This window comes from Elephas maximus, chromosome 4, assembly GCF_024166365.1.
Source record: "Elephas maximus indicus isolate mEleMax1 chromosome 4, mEleMax1 primary haplotype, whole genome shotgun sequence".
Classification (NCBI taxonomy): Eukaryota; Metazoa; Chordata; class Mammalia; order Proboscidea; family Elephantidae; genus Elephas; species Elephas maximus.
This window is the reverse complement of record NC_064822.1, coordinates 189,806,190-189,819,079: the sequence shown is the minus strand read 5'-3', so window position 1 is coordinate 189,819,079 and position 12,890 is coordinate 189,806,190. Positions and strand designations below refer to the sequence as shown.

Genomic DNA, 12,890 nt, shown 5'->3' with positions numbered 1-12,890 from the left:
CTCCCTGTTCTGGGACTCCAATCACCCGCAGGTTATCCTTCTTGATAGAGTCCCACATAATTCTTAGGGTTTCTTCATTTTTTTTAATTCTTTTATCTGATTTTTTTTCAGCTATGTTGATGTTGATTCCCTGGTCCTCCAGATGTCCCAGTCTGCATTCTAATTGCTCGAGTCTGCTCCTCTGACTTCCTAGTGTGTTGTCTAATTCTGTTATTTTATTGTTAATCTTTTGGATTTCTACATGTTGTCTCTCTATGGATTCTTGCAACTTATTAATTTTTCCAGTATGTTCTTGAATAATCTTTTTGAGTTCTTCAACAGTTTTATCAGTGTGTTCCTTGGCTTTTTCTGCAGATATCCTAATTTCATTTGTGATATCATTAAGCATTCTGTAAATTAGTTTTTTATATTCTGTATCTGATAATTCCAAAATTGTATCTTCATTTGGGAAAGATTTTGATTCTTTTGTTTGGGGGGTTGGAGAAGCTGTCACGGTCTGCTTCTTTAAGTGGTTTGATATGGATTGTTGTCTCCGAGCCATCACTGGGAAACTAGTTTTTCCGGAAAATCCGCTAAAAAAAAACTGCAGTCAGATCCCTATCAGAGTTCTCCCTCTGGCTCAGGCTATTCAGATGTTAATGAAGCCGCCTGGGGAGGGTGGGGGAGGGAACAGAGAGATAGGAGAGTAGCACCTCAGAATATAGCCAGAGTTGCTTGTCTTGCTTGGAATGACTATTATATCTGAGATTCCCGCGGGCGCGTCGCCTATGTGTGCTGTCTGTGCGGAGATTGCCCCCGGGGGGTCTGGCCCGCTGGAGTCACGGTCAGATCCTCCGCTTCCAGCCCCACGCCCAGCGTCAAGGCTCCCCTACTGGGACGGTGCACTCTCGACTCCAAAATCAGTCGCTGCCTCCCGGGGACTTCTCGTCCCTCCAGCCGCGTGGCCGTGCCGCCCCCGTGAACCAGGTGGGCCCCCTCCCGGGGTTAGTTCAGATGGGTGGAGTAGCTCCCCGTGCTTGTGCCGCGACCGAGTGTCCCGGCTGGAACGCTGTTCTCCCCGCTCCAATACCAGTCGCTGCCCCCGGGGACTTCTCCTACCGGCTGCGTCCCACGCCGCCCGCGCGACCCGGATGGTCACCTTCCCGGGGTTAGTTCAGGGGGTGGAGCAACTCTCCGTGTTTATGGCGTACCTGCGTGCAGTCCAAATCCCTGTGGGACGGTTCCCCGGCTCGGATGCTGCTCTTTCTGCTCCAAGATCAGTCACTGCCTCCCGGGGACTTCTCCTAACGGCTGCGTCCCACGCCGCCCGTGGAAGCGGCTAGTCCCCCTCCCGGGGTTAGTTCAGGGGGGTGGAGCAGGTCTCTGTGCTTGTGCCGTACCTGACTGGTACGCTGGCTCCAGGCTCTGGAAACAATCGCTGCTTCCCCGTATTAGTTCGTTCTCCGTCTCTAAATCTGTGTTTGTTGTTCAGGGTTCGTAGATTGTTATGTATGTGATCGATTCACTTGTTTTTCCGTGTCTTTGTTGTAAGAGGGATCCGAGGTAGCGTCTGCCTAGTCCGCCATCTTGGCTCCGCCTCTCGAGACCTGTATCAGTTTCTGATGAGACAGTAGCTGGGGGAGATGTGGGGTCAAGGGAGTATTTTGTCGGTTGGTGTATTTTTGGAAGGGTAGGGGAGTCTTGAGTATTGTGCTTGTTAGGATTTTTTTGGCTGCAAGTGACAGAAACCCAACCCGTAGGAGCTTAGAGAAAAGAGGGAACTGTATGGGGGGATGATCTGTGGAAGGGTTGAAAAATCGGACCCCGGGAAGAATATTGTTGTTATTGGCTGCCGTCGAGTCAGGCCCCAACTCATGGCAACTCCACGCACAGTGGAACAAAACGCTGCCTGGTCCTGCAGCATCCTTGTAGTCGGTTGTAGATCAGACCGCGGGGAGAATAGGAACCCCCAATACTAAGGGCTTAAGTGGCCCCAGCTCTCTCTTTCTAGCTCCATTCTGTTCCCAACAGCCCTGGGTTTTTTGTCTCTATCACCCAAGGGTAATGGATCGTTTGGGTGGGGGCTTGAAGACTTAGCTTTGTCGTATGTGCTTATAGCTGGTAGGAATGCTGTCTCCACATCGCTCCTCTTTGTCTGAAGTTTCCTGGCAGTTCTCACTTATTTTAAAAGATTCTTTTGGCATTTCTATTGGGTCCTGGGAAATTAATAGATCAAATTAGATAGAATGGATCTCTTTATGATTTGAGTCTTCCTAGATAAGGACTTCGGAGTCCCTGAGTGGCGCAAACAGTTGACACATTCGGCTATTAACCAAAAGGTTGGCAGTTTGAGTCCACCCAGGGGCACCTCAGAGGACAGGCCTGGCGACCTACTTCTGAAAAATCAGGCATTGAAAACCCTGCGGAGCACAGTTCTGATATGACATACGTGGTGTCTCCATGAGTCGGAATCGACTTGACGGCAGCTGGTTACTGGTTAGCTAAGAACTTGGTCAACCTTCCCATTTGTTCAGGTCTTTTTTTAAATTCTAAACAGAGCATTTCCCTCATTTTATCTTCTAATTAGGAGTGTTGGTTTGTATCAAAGCTGTTGGTTTATGGATGGACTGGTAATTTTGTACCCTTATGACTTCTGTTGTTTGAGTAGTTTTTCAGTTGATTTTCTTGCATTTTCCAAGTCAGGTGTGTACCATTTTGTCTGCAAGTTAAGCTAATTTTTACCTTATCTTTACAATTCCTATTATTCTAAATATCTTTTGTTGTCTAATTGCCCTGGTGGTGTAGTGGTTAAGAGTCAGAAGTTCAAATCCAGCAGGTGCTCCTTGGAAACCCTCTGGGGCAGTTCTGCGCTGTCCTATCGGGTCGCTATGAGTTGGAATTGACTCGATGGCAACGGGTTTGGTTTTGGTGTTGGTTAGTACCTTTAGAACAATGTTAATAGCGGATTGCGATAGGACTTATTTTGTTTCTAACTTTTTCTAGTTGAGATTATCATGTTTAAGGAAGAGTCATACAGCCTTGTTTTTTTAATCAAGAATGCTCATTGACTTGTATTGGATACCCTTTCAGCGTTTATAGAGGTCATCACGTGCCATTTCTTTTCTGAGCTGTAAATACAGTGAATATGTTAATATGTTTCCTAATATCAGACCATTCTTCTATTCCTAAATTCAGTTCTACTTGGCCATGCCACGTTCTTTTAATGGCTTGCTGGGTTCTTCTCTTTGTTAAAATTCTGTTTAAGATTTTTCTGTTAATCTCCGTGAATGAGATTAACCTGTAGCTTTCTTGATGTGTGTGTCTTCTTTGGAATCAATGATATTCCTGCTTGCTAAAAACTTGTAAGTTTCTCAGGCTCTACAAATGCGTAAATTGCATTCGCGATATGTTTTCTTGAAGATCTGGGAGAATTGCCCTCTCGAAAACATCCTTTGGCCTTGTACTTTTTTGGGAGCAGCTCTGGACAGTTTTCTTTACTGGAATTCATGACCACCATTTTTGGTGGCTGTAAACTATCTAATTAGGGCTTTACTGTAGTGACCTTCACCTGTGTGGTTTAATGATCTAGAAAAGGATCGGAGTGGGTTTGAAGGAATTCCTTCTAAACTGTAACCCGTGATTATTCTGAAGGTCTGGTGAATGGAGAATTATTCCAAATTACTAGTAGTAGTAACAAGAATAGCACTTAATAGTGAGTTATCATTTATTGAGTGTTTACTCTGTGCCAGGTGCTCTCCATAGCAACCACAGGAGGTAGCTGTCACTGTCCTGATTTTATGGATGAAGAAACTGAGGGTCCAATAGGTTCAGTAACCTGCCCAAGTAAGTAGTGGGTTACGGATGTGAATGAAGTCTACTCTTAAATGCTAGTCTGACAAAGGCTTCCCCCAGCTCCATCTTGTGATGGCATTAATATGAAAATCTTTTAAGATGTAAACTTTCTCTCCCTATTCATCATACATTTAATGAATTACCAGCAATGAAAATAATTAAATTATATTCAATTAAATTATTGCCACTCGGCTGGGAAACGGAGGACAGGCCTCTTCAAATGGAGTGACTCGCAACTGTCTGTCCTTGATGTCACAGAAAGCCTTGAGATAGTTTAGGGCCCAGAATGGCCCTAGTACACTCCTGTGGGGGCAGGGCCAGGGGCATTAGGGCATGGGCAGAGTGGTTCCTGGGGCTCAGGAGTGTAGCAGGAAGGTGTGGAGAGGTCCGGAAGCCCGAGTTGACTGGCCAGTCTGTGTACTCACCTGGAGACTGCAGGAGCCCTCAGCTCCCCAGGTATAAAATGGGCTGAAGAACTGGTCCTGCCTGTGCCTGTATGGTGCCTCAAGAAGAATATGGACTCGGTTTTGAGGAGCTGGGTTTGAATCCCTGCTCCTACATATCAGCTCCTACATACACCATGTGGTCATTTGATTTCTGAGCCTTGATTGCCTTATCTTGAAACCAGAGACATTTTTCCCACCTCACATGGTTGCTGTGAGGATCTGCCGAGGTAACACATAAAAAAGGCGTTGTAAACTGTAGAGTGTGGGGCACACATCAGCTGTCTTTGCTGATCCTTGTGTCTCAAGCCAGTACTGTTGGGCCTTGGTTTGACCATGTTACCTGCTAAAAGAATCAAAACCATCCAGTTGATTCCAACTCATAGTGACCTGGTGTTGCAGAAAGAGGCAGAGAACCTGGGCACTGCAGAGCCAGAGGGACTGAACTGGGAGGTAGGCGGCGTGGGCTCTAGCCTCCTTCTCACCGTGTGTCCACTTCTCCCACTCATCCGTGAAGCCATTAGTCTGTACTGGGCTCCTCCAGTTCTGAAGTGAGAAGCTTGTGGAAGCAGGTCAGTGACGGGGCCAGCAGAGGAAGCTGTGTCCCCACAGCCACATTTTGGAGCTGGGAGTGTCTGCTTTCCTGGGAAGTGCTGCTTCTTAGGACCCTGGAGGGAGGGTGGCCCTGGGCATGGAGCTGTCCGTGGTCCTGCCCGGCGCCTGCTCAGCTTCAGCGGACCGCAACTGCGCCCTTTAGTCTGTCCACTGGGTTCAAGGGCGGGAAAACCTGCAGCCTGGCAGATAGATAGCAGGGAGACTGGGAAGGAGAGTGTTCTAGAGAGGAGGAGGTGCCCTGCTGGGCATTTCCTGCTGGGCAGGCCTGGGAAAGGATGAAGGGAGAAGGGGTTTCCGTGTCAGGGCAGAGACACACTGATTTCACATCCATGCAGGGTCCCTTGGCTCCTGTTCACGCACGGTCACTGCACCCCTCGGCCAAAGGACCCTGGGGCATTCGAGACCGGGGGAACTAATCTAAGCAGGTCACACCGCCGACAGAAGGCACGATAAAGTAGCAGAGTGGTTGGAAGCTCACAGTTTACAAAGTACTTCCACGTCTACCTCTCACCCAGTCCTCACCGTGGATTCTAGAAGGGTGGCAGCTCAGACCCGTCTGACTGATGGGGGTTCACTGGGGTTCAGAGGTCAAATGAGTTGGCCCCCTGGCTCAGGAGGAGTAGAGTCAGGTCGTGAACTCAGGTCTGTTTGATTATAAATCCTATTGTTGAACCTGGCTTCCAGGACTCAGAACTGTTCCTGGAACCTTGACCAGACCCACGTTTCTGCCTTGTAATGTCCTCCCGTGTTTGCCTCCCTCCCTCCCTCCCTCCCTCTCTCCCTGCCTCTCTCCCTCCCTTCCTCTTCCCCCCCTCCTCCCTTCTGTGACGTGGGAGTCCTTTCCTCCTCATCCTTCTTTCTCACACTCTGTCTTTGATGAACCTTATAACAGTAACAGTTGTTCATGAGAAAAACTATAATTTCATTATTGGAAATATTAAAAAAAAAAAAATTCCCCGCAAAATCTCCCCTGTTAAACCCAGCTACTCCTCTCATTTCCGTATGTTTCATGTGTGCCTGTACCTTGGTGTTCCACCAAATTTGCATCTCCAGGCATCTACATGGCTGTCTTCACTTTAAAAGATTGACTAAGATTGGGCTGAAGCCCTAGTGGCGCAGTGGTTAAGAGCTCAGGTTGCTAACCAAAACGTCGGCAGTTCGAATCCACCAGCTGCTCCTTGGAAGCCCTATGGGGCAGTTCTACTCTGTCCTATAGGGCCGCTGTGACTCGGAATCAACACGATGGCACCTAAAAACAGCAACAAGAACAAGATACCTTAATTAAATGTTAATAATTACAGAATATTTTCTTTCTCCTTCCTTACTGTTACCATCATCATCATATTATTATTTTCTGTCAGTAACAATGCAGAGAACATTTGTGCACAAGGATTTTATTTTTGTATTTTGTGTTTCTCTTCCATAGGGCAGATTCATAGAAGTAGAAAAATGCTCATTTGCTTTTCAAAAGAGACATGATGCTTTTTATTCTCTAGCAGTATGTTGAGAGCGTCCAGACCAATGTCCCCCTGGCAGCTTTGGCTACTGTGATTTTTATCAACTTTATTGGAGTATAACCTACATACAAGAAAGTACATCCGGTTAAAGTAGATGGTTTGCCGGGTTTGGTGGCTGCGCACACCCCTGAAACCGCCACCCGCTGGAGACGCAGCCCATCCAGGCCGCCGCCGCCCGGCTCTTTGTCACTGTAGCTTTGCCGTTTCTGACGGTTCACGTGAGTGGATGAGTGGGATCACGCAGAATGTAGCCTCGTATACCTGACTTCTTCTACTCACCCATCAGGATTTTGAGATTCATCTGTTCTGTTGTGTGATCCGTAGTTTGTTTTTGTTGCCGAGTCACAGGCCATTGAATGGCTAAACCACATTTCTTTTGTCCATTCTTCTGTTGATGGACATTGAGGTTGTTTCCAGTTTGGGGCTGTCAAGAATAAAGCTTCTCTGAACCTTCCTGTCTGAGTCTTTGGGTGGACGGATGCTTTCATTGCTCTTAAACCTATGCCTGGGAGTGGCGGAATAGTGTGGGAGTGTATGTATCTATAAGAATGTCCTCATTTTCCTAAGTGCTATTTTTTAAATAACACATGGGGTCGCCATGAGTCGGAATTGACTCTATGGCAACAGATTTTTGTTTATCTTGTTGTTGTTGAGAATGTACACAACAAAACATACACCAATTCAACAGTTTCTACAGGGAAAATTCAGTGACATCGATTACATTCTTTGAGTTGTGCAACCCTCCTCGCCTTCCTTTTCCGAGTTGCTCCTCTCTCATTAGCATAAACTCACTGCCCCCGAAGCTTCCTATCTAATCTTTCCAGTTGCTATTGTCAATTTGACCCCGTATAGATAGCTCTTAAATGAGCATGATGCTTGAGGCAGACATTCTTTACTAGTTAAGGTAAACTGTTGCTTGGTTTTAAGACTTCAGGGGATATTTTTGGTTTAAGGTTTAAAGATTATCTCAGGGATTCATAGTCTCAGGGGTTCATCCACCCTTCATGGCTCCAGGAAGGCTACAGTCCATGATAATTTGAATCTTTTATCAAATTGTTGAGTAATGGTAGCTGGGCACCACCCAGTTCTTCTGGTCTCAAGCCAAAGAAGGCAGTTGTGCACGAAGGTAATTAGCCACACAGTCCACTTCCTCCTCCAGTTTCTGACTCTCCTTCCTCTGTTGCTTCAGGCAAATAGAGACCAATTGTTGTGCCTTGGATGGCCACTTGCAAACTTTTAAGGCCCCAAGGGTTTTGGGTTTGTTTTTTAAATACCAAATTTGCCAATTTGTTCTTCTAATTTGAATTTTTTATTACTAGTGAGGTTAATAAGGAGGCTTGGTGGCATAATGGTTAAGGACTTGGCTGCTAACTGAAAGGTTGGTGGTTCAAACCCACCAGAGGCTCTGCAGGATGAAAGGCCTGGTGATCTGCTCAGGTAAAGAGTGCAGTTCCGCTCTGTCCTATAAGGTCCCTATGAGTCGGAATCCACTCGACACCACACAACAGTGAGATGAATATTTTCCCACAGGTTTGTTGACCGGTTGTGTTTCCTTTTTGAGGTGTTGCCTGCTTTGATATTTCACCCCTTTATCTCTTGGGCCTTAAGCATTTGTTATAACCTGCTATGATGTGAGCTCTTTGTATTTCATGGGCGTCGTCATCATTGTGGATTTTCCTCACCCCGTTTTTCACCTTCCTTTGGATTCGGGTTATGCTTCTCTTGGGCATAAGGGAGCCACGAATGCTTAAGAGGCCAGTTCTTAACCGTGTCCCTTTTGATTTCTTTCCTTGCTTTTAAATTTTGCGTGTCCTGAGGGTGCAGAGGTGTCCTGCCTTGCGCATCCTGTCAGTATCATTCAGCAAACATGATTGTTGCAGTTCTTTCTGACTAGAGTGCCTCTCCCCCTCTTCGTGGCCTCAGGTTAGTGAGGGGTGTGTGTTTGTGTTTCCGGCAGACTGAGTCCCTCCCCGCTGGGCCTGTCATCTGGTACTCTAATAACAACATGAAAGATAAAACGGCCATTGACAGCTTACAGTGAATTTCTGAGTGCCTTGTTTCCTTTAGAGCCTGTGATAACCCTGGGGGATAAGAGGGTGTTGCTGGCGTCTTTGGTTGGATCTCCTAACTCATGTGTGCCTGGCGCAGAGAAACAGAAGGTGCTCGGGGAGGCTGGGTGATTGATTCAACCCAGGGATCAGGGCTGTTTAGACAGCTTCTTCTCCCAGTTGTACCTTCTCTGAGCACGTGGTGGAGCCGCCTGACCCCTTTCACCATGGCGGCGGTTTTCCACTGTGGAGTCACTGCTCTGAGCCCCAGAAGAACCAAGCAGGTGGGGTTTCAGATCCCCGGCCCCTTCATGCCCGAACTGGAGCCAGCTCGTGCTTATGGTGTGGCACTTGGAGCTCCTTGGAAGATGTTCTTAGGTCGGGGCTCTGGTTGCGGGGAGGTAGCAGACCCAAGCCCTTATACTCAGGGTGGGCGGGCGCAGGCTTCAGGAGGACGTCCCAGCTGGGCTGCCTCCTTGCCCGTCACCCACCTCGCTGAGCTCGTGTGCTGTTGCATTGGGGGAATCATTTATTCACCCAGCACTTACTGAGTGCCGATCGCGGGCCAGGCGCTGTTCTGGATAGAGTGGCGATTGAGACAACGTCCCTATTCCTGTGACCCTTTCATCCCGGCGAGGGCAGTCGGTAAACGAATGGGAAGTCTCCAAGTTATGAGAAGGGTTACGATGATATGCTAGGGAGGACCCTGGGCCTCTCTGAAGAGGTGACATTTGAGCTGAGAGTTAAATGACCACAAGGAGCCACCCTAGAGAAGAGGGTTGGTGGCAGATGAAGGACAGGTGTCGAGAGGCCCTGAGGTGGCAGCCACCTGCCTCACGGAGACACAGGAAGGAGCCTGTGTCCTGGAGGGGAGCGGGTGGGGGGAGTGCGTGGAGGGGAGTGCGTGGTGAGAAATTTGGATTTTGTTATAATCGGTGGCCGTTCCAAGTGGGGGCAGGAAAAGGTCATCTTCCTGTTTTAATAAAGGGCCATCTGGCTGCAGTGTGGAGGGTGGATGGTGAGGGTGAGAGTGGGAGCCAGCAATGGTCGCACCCCCAGGAGATGATGCTGGGGTGGATGGGGTGGGGGAGATTTGGGCTTCCCAACAACCATGTGGCTCTGAACTTTGGCAGGGCCAGCGCTGGGCCTGGGACACTGAACATGCGCTCTCTCCCTGTCCCCTTCTGCAAGGTTGTTTGGCCACTGAGCCCCAGGGTGTGCTGTTCAGGCCCACAGGGAACTCCAAAAGGGGGCTCCCAGAAAAGAGACCCGGGTTTTGGCCCAGGAGCCTATTTGTGCTTTGCCTTCTTGACAAGAGTCAGTATTGGCCGGCGGTCTGGGTTCCATTACTGACTTCCAGGGCCTGGAGACTCCTAAATAGCCAGGATGGATGAACTGAGAATAGAATGCTTTTTCCCCATTGTAAAGTGGGGAGATGGGACCCTGCTGGCCAGGGCCCAGGGTATCATAGAATGATGGAAAGCCAGCTGGCCACATGTGGCCTGCCACCTCCAGCACGCCGAGATTGGACCCTTCACCTTCCCTCCCCACCCAGCTGCCCCTGAGCCGACCCCTACGTTTACTGTGGTCCTAGGGTAGCCAGCCGCCTGCGAAGCAGTTGGGGTTTGTTAGCTGGTTCCTTCCTTTCACCAGGCTGCTGAGGAACAGGCTGTAGCATTGAGGTTTTTCAAAGAGCCTGAGTCTGGGAGGCGGACAGGTCTAAGTACGTTATATCAGTCTCTAGCTCTGTGAACCTGGGCACGTTATTTAATGCTCGAGAGTCAATTTCTTCTTCTGTGAAATGGGGCAGCAATAACAGAGTGACTGGGAATTCAGTGAGATGAGCCACACGGAGCTCTTTGCCCAGTGCTGAACATGTGGTAAACCAAAATAACCCAACCCCCATGCCACTGAGTTGATTCCAACTCATAGCAACCCTGTAGGACAGAGGAGGACTGCCTCGTAGGGTTTCCAGGGCTGTAATCTTTGCAGGAACAGATCACCAGATCTTTCTCACTCAACGCAGCTGGTGGGTTTGAACTGCTGGCCTTTCGGTTAGCAGCTGAGTACTTAATCACTGTGCCACCAGGGCTCCTTGAACATATGACAAGTGCTTGATGAATTGTAGCTGATGTCACTAGTATCATTGCTGTGGTTGTGGATGTTGTGATCACCCGGGAATGAGCTCTAGTACCGCTTCCGGGTTGCTTTTGTGAACAGAATAAGATCATCTGAGGAATGGCAGTGCTTAACCCTGGGGAGTGACATTAGTGGTGAGATTTGCCTCATGGTGGCTGGTGGTGGGGTTTAGAGCTGGGATGGCCAGAGTTGCCCGTCTCCACTACAGGCCAAGGAGCAATCAGCACGCATTTTAGTCTTAAAGGCCTTCTGCTGGATTCTAGGTGAAGAGGGAACTACAGCAGGACAACGCTTTTTGTCGTTAGGTGCCGTCGAGTCAATTCCGACTCACAGCAACCTTGTGTACCAGAGAACGAAACACTGCCAGGTCCTGTGCCATCCTTACAATCCCTGTTATGCTTCAGCCCATTGTTGCAGCCACTGTGTCAATCCATCTCATTGAGGGTCTTCCTCTTTCTCACTGACCATCTACTTTACCAAGCACGATGTCCTTCTCCAGGCACTCGTCCCTCCTGATAACTTGTCCAAAATGTGTGAAATGTCTGGCCATCCTCGCTTCTAAGGAGCATTCTGGCCGTACTTCTTCTAAGACAGACTTGTTCGTTCTGCTGGCAGTCTGTGGTATATTCAATATTCTTTGCCAGCACCGTAATTCAGAGGCGTCAGTTCTTCTTCAGTCTTCCTTATTCATTGTCTAGCTTTTGCATGCATGTGACGCGATTGAAAACACCATGGCTTGGGTCAGGCGCACCTTAGTCCTCAAAGTGACACCTTTGCTTTCCAACACTTTAAAGAGGCCTTTTGCAGCTGATTTGCCCGATGCAACACGAAGCTCTACTGAAACCTGTCCGCCATGGGTGACCCTGCTGGCATGAGAAATACGGGTGGCATAGCTTCCAGCATCACAGCAGCATGCCAGCCACCATGCTATGACAGACTGACAGACGCGTGGTGGAGAGCAAAGTCAAGGGGATGGAAAGAAGAGCACAGACCTTATCCAGGAACACCATAGCACCTTTGCTCACTTTCGTGGGGAACCTGTGGTAGTGTGAATTGAGCGTGCCTGTTCCTGAGAGTGCAGGAGGAGTTTTCAAAGCCATGATGGAGACAGGGCAGTTCTCGGCTCCCCATCAGCCAGGGAGATGGGTCAGCCCTACACGTTCTCCTGGCTTCACCGGAAGTTGACCAAGCCCTGCTGCTCCTTGCCTGCCCACACCCAACTTCCAGGGTCAAGGCAGGGTGTGGGGCAGGTGACAGGCAGGGTGTGAGGCGGGTGACAGTCTAAGGGTTGGTTTCCAGCCCTTGTTCTTTGGCCCTCAGTCAGTGGTATGACCGAGGTTAAAGAAAGACTGGTGTTTTCTGCAGGCGACCTGGCTGCCGACTCCCAGGAGGTGAGGGCCTGGGTACGCTCTGGTCCCCTCTGAAGGGTCTGTGAGATGCCGGCAGCCCTCCCCATCTCGAGTGCGGAGAGCAGGTTCTCTGGCACCCCCGTGCTAGGCCCAGGCCACAAGGGCAGTGTTTTCTGGGAAGGGGCGGGGAGGAGGAAGAGAAAAAGGAACCAGTCGAACAGCGGCAGTTTGAGTTTATGAGAAAGATCTCTGTAGCATCTCTTGGAATTCTGTTGGATCCCTCTAGAAAGGGATGATAGGCTCCTCTGTTGGCCTTGCTCTCAGCCCCAGGCCTCAGCCACCCTTGGCTGACGGGTGTGGGGGAGGGGGGCGCCTGCGGACCAGAGGAAAGAGCTGGCATGGAAACCCCAATCTTTCTACCAAAGCCTGCAGGCTGCTTCTCTGGGGGAGAAAAGAGTACAAATGTTGGTCATAAGGAAATGCCATTGGTGATAAAAGCATCACACGGGGATACACCTGGGGGCTGGAAGCCGGGGAGTGTGGGGTCTCCCACACAGGGCTGCCGAGACTGTCCCTTTAAATTGGCGTCTCCTTGGGAATTGCTGCAGCCTGGGGGGCAGGGAGGGCTGCTGGCTGAGGATGGAGCTGCCTGAGGATCTTCCCTTCCGGAGCCTGCCCGCCCAGCCAGCCAGCCTGCCCGTGAAGCACTCCCCGGTTTGCTCTTCTCCCCCTGAAGCTGCTGATTCTTCTGCAGGCTGGCCGTGACTCCAGGGCCCGAGCAGGGTTCTTGGGATGGAGCAGGCCTCCTGGGAGGTATCCTCCTCCCCGGAGGTGTCCTCCAGCCTCTCTGGATGCCCCATGGGTGGCGGGGGGTAGGGAGAAAGATATCACCCAGCCCCAGCAGGTGTCTGACTGGAGGGCCAGGTCCAGAGGACAGGACGTGGCCAA

At 49.7% G+C, this 12,890-nt stretch overlaps 1 protein-coding gene across 2 annotated transcripts in view; it reads left to right on the top strand.

The window, feature by feature from the left end:
- KIAA0930 (KIAA0930 ortholog) overlaps positions 1-12,890 on the top strand; it is a 63,861-nt gene that overhangs the window by 30,750 nt on the left and 20,221 nt on the right. The gene's annotated exons all lie outside the window — the stretch shown is intronic.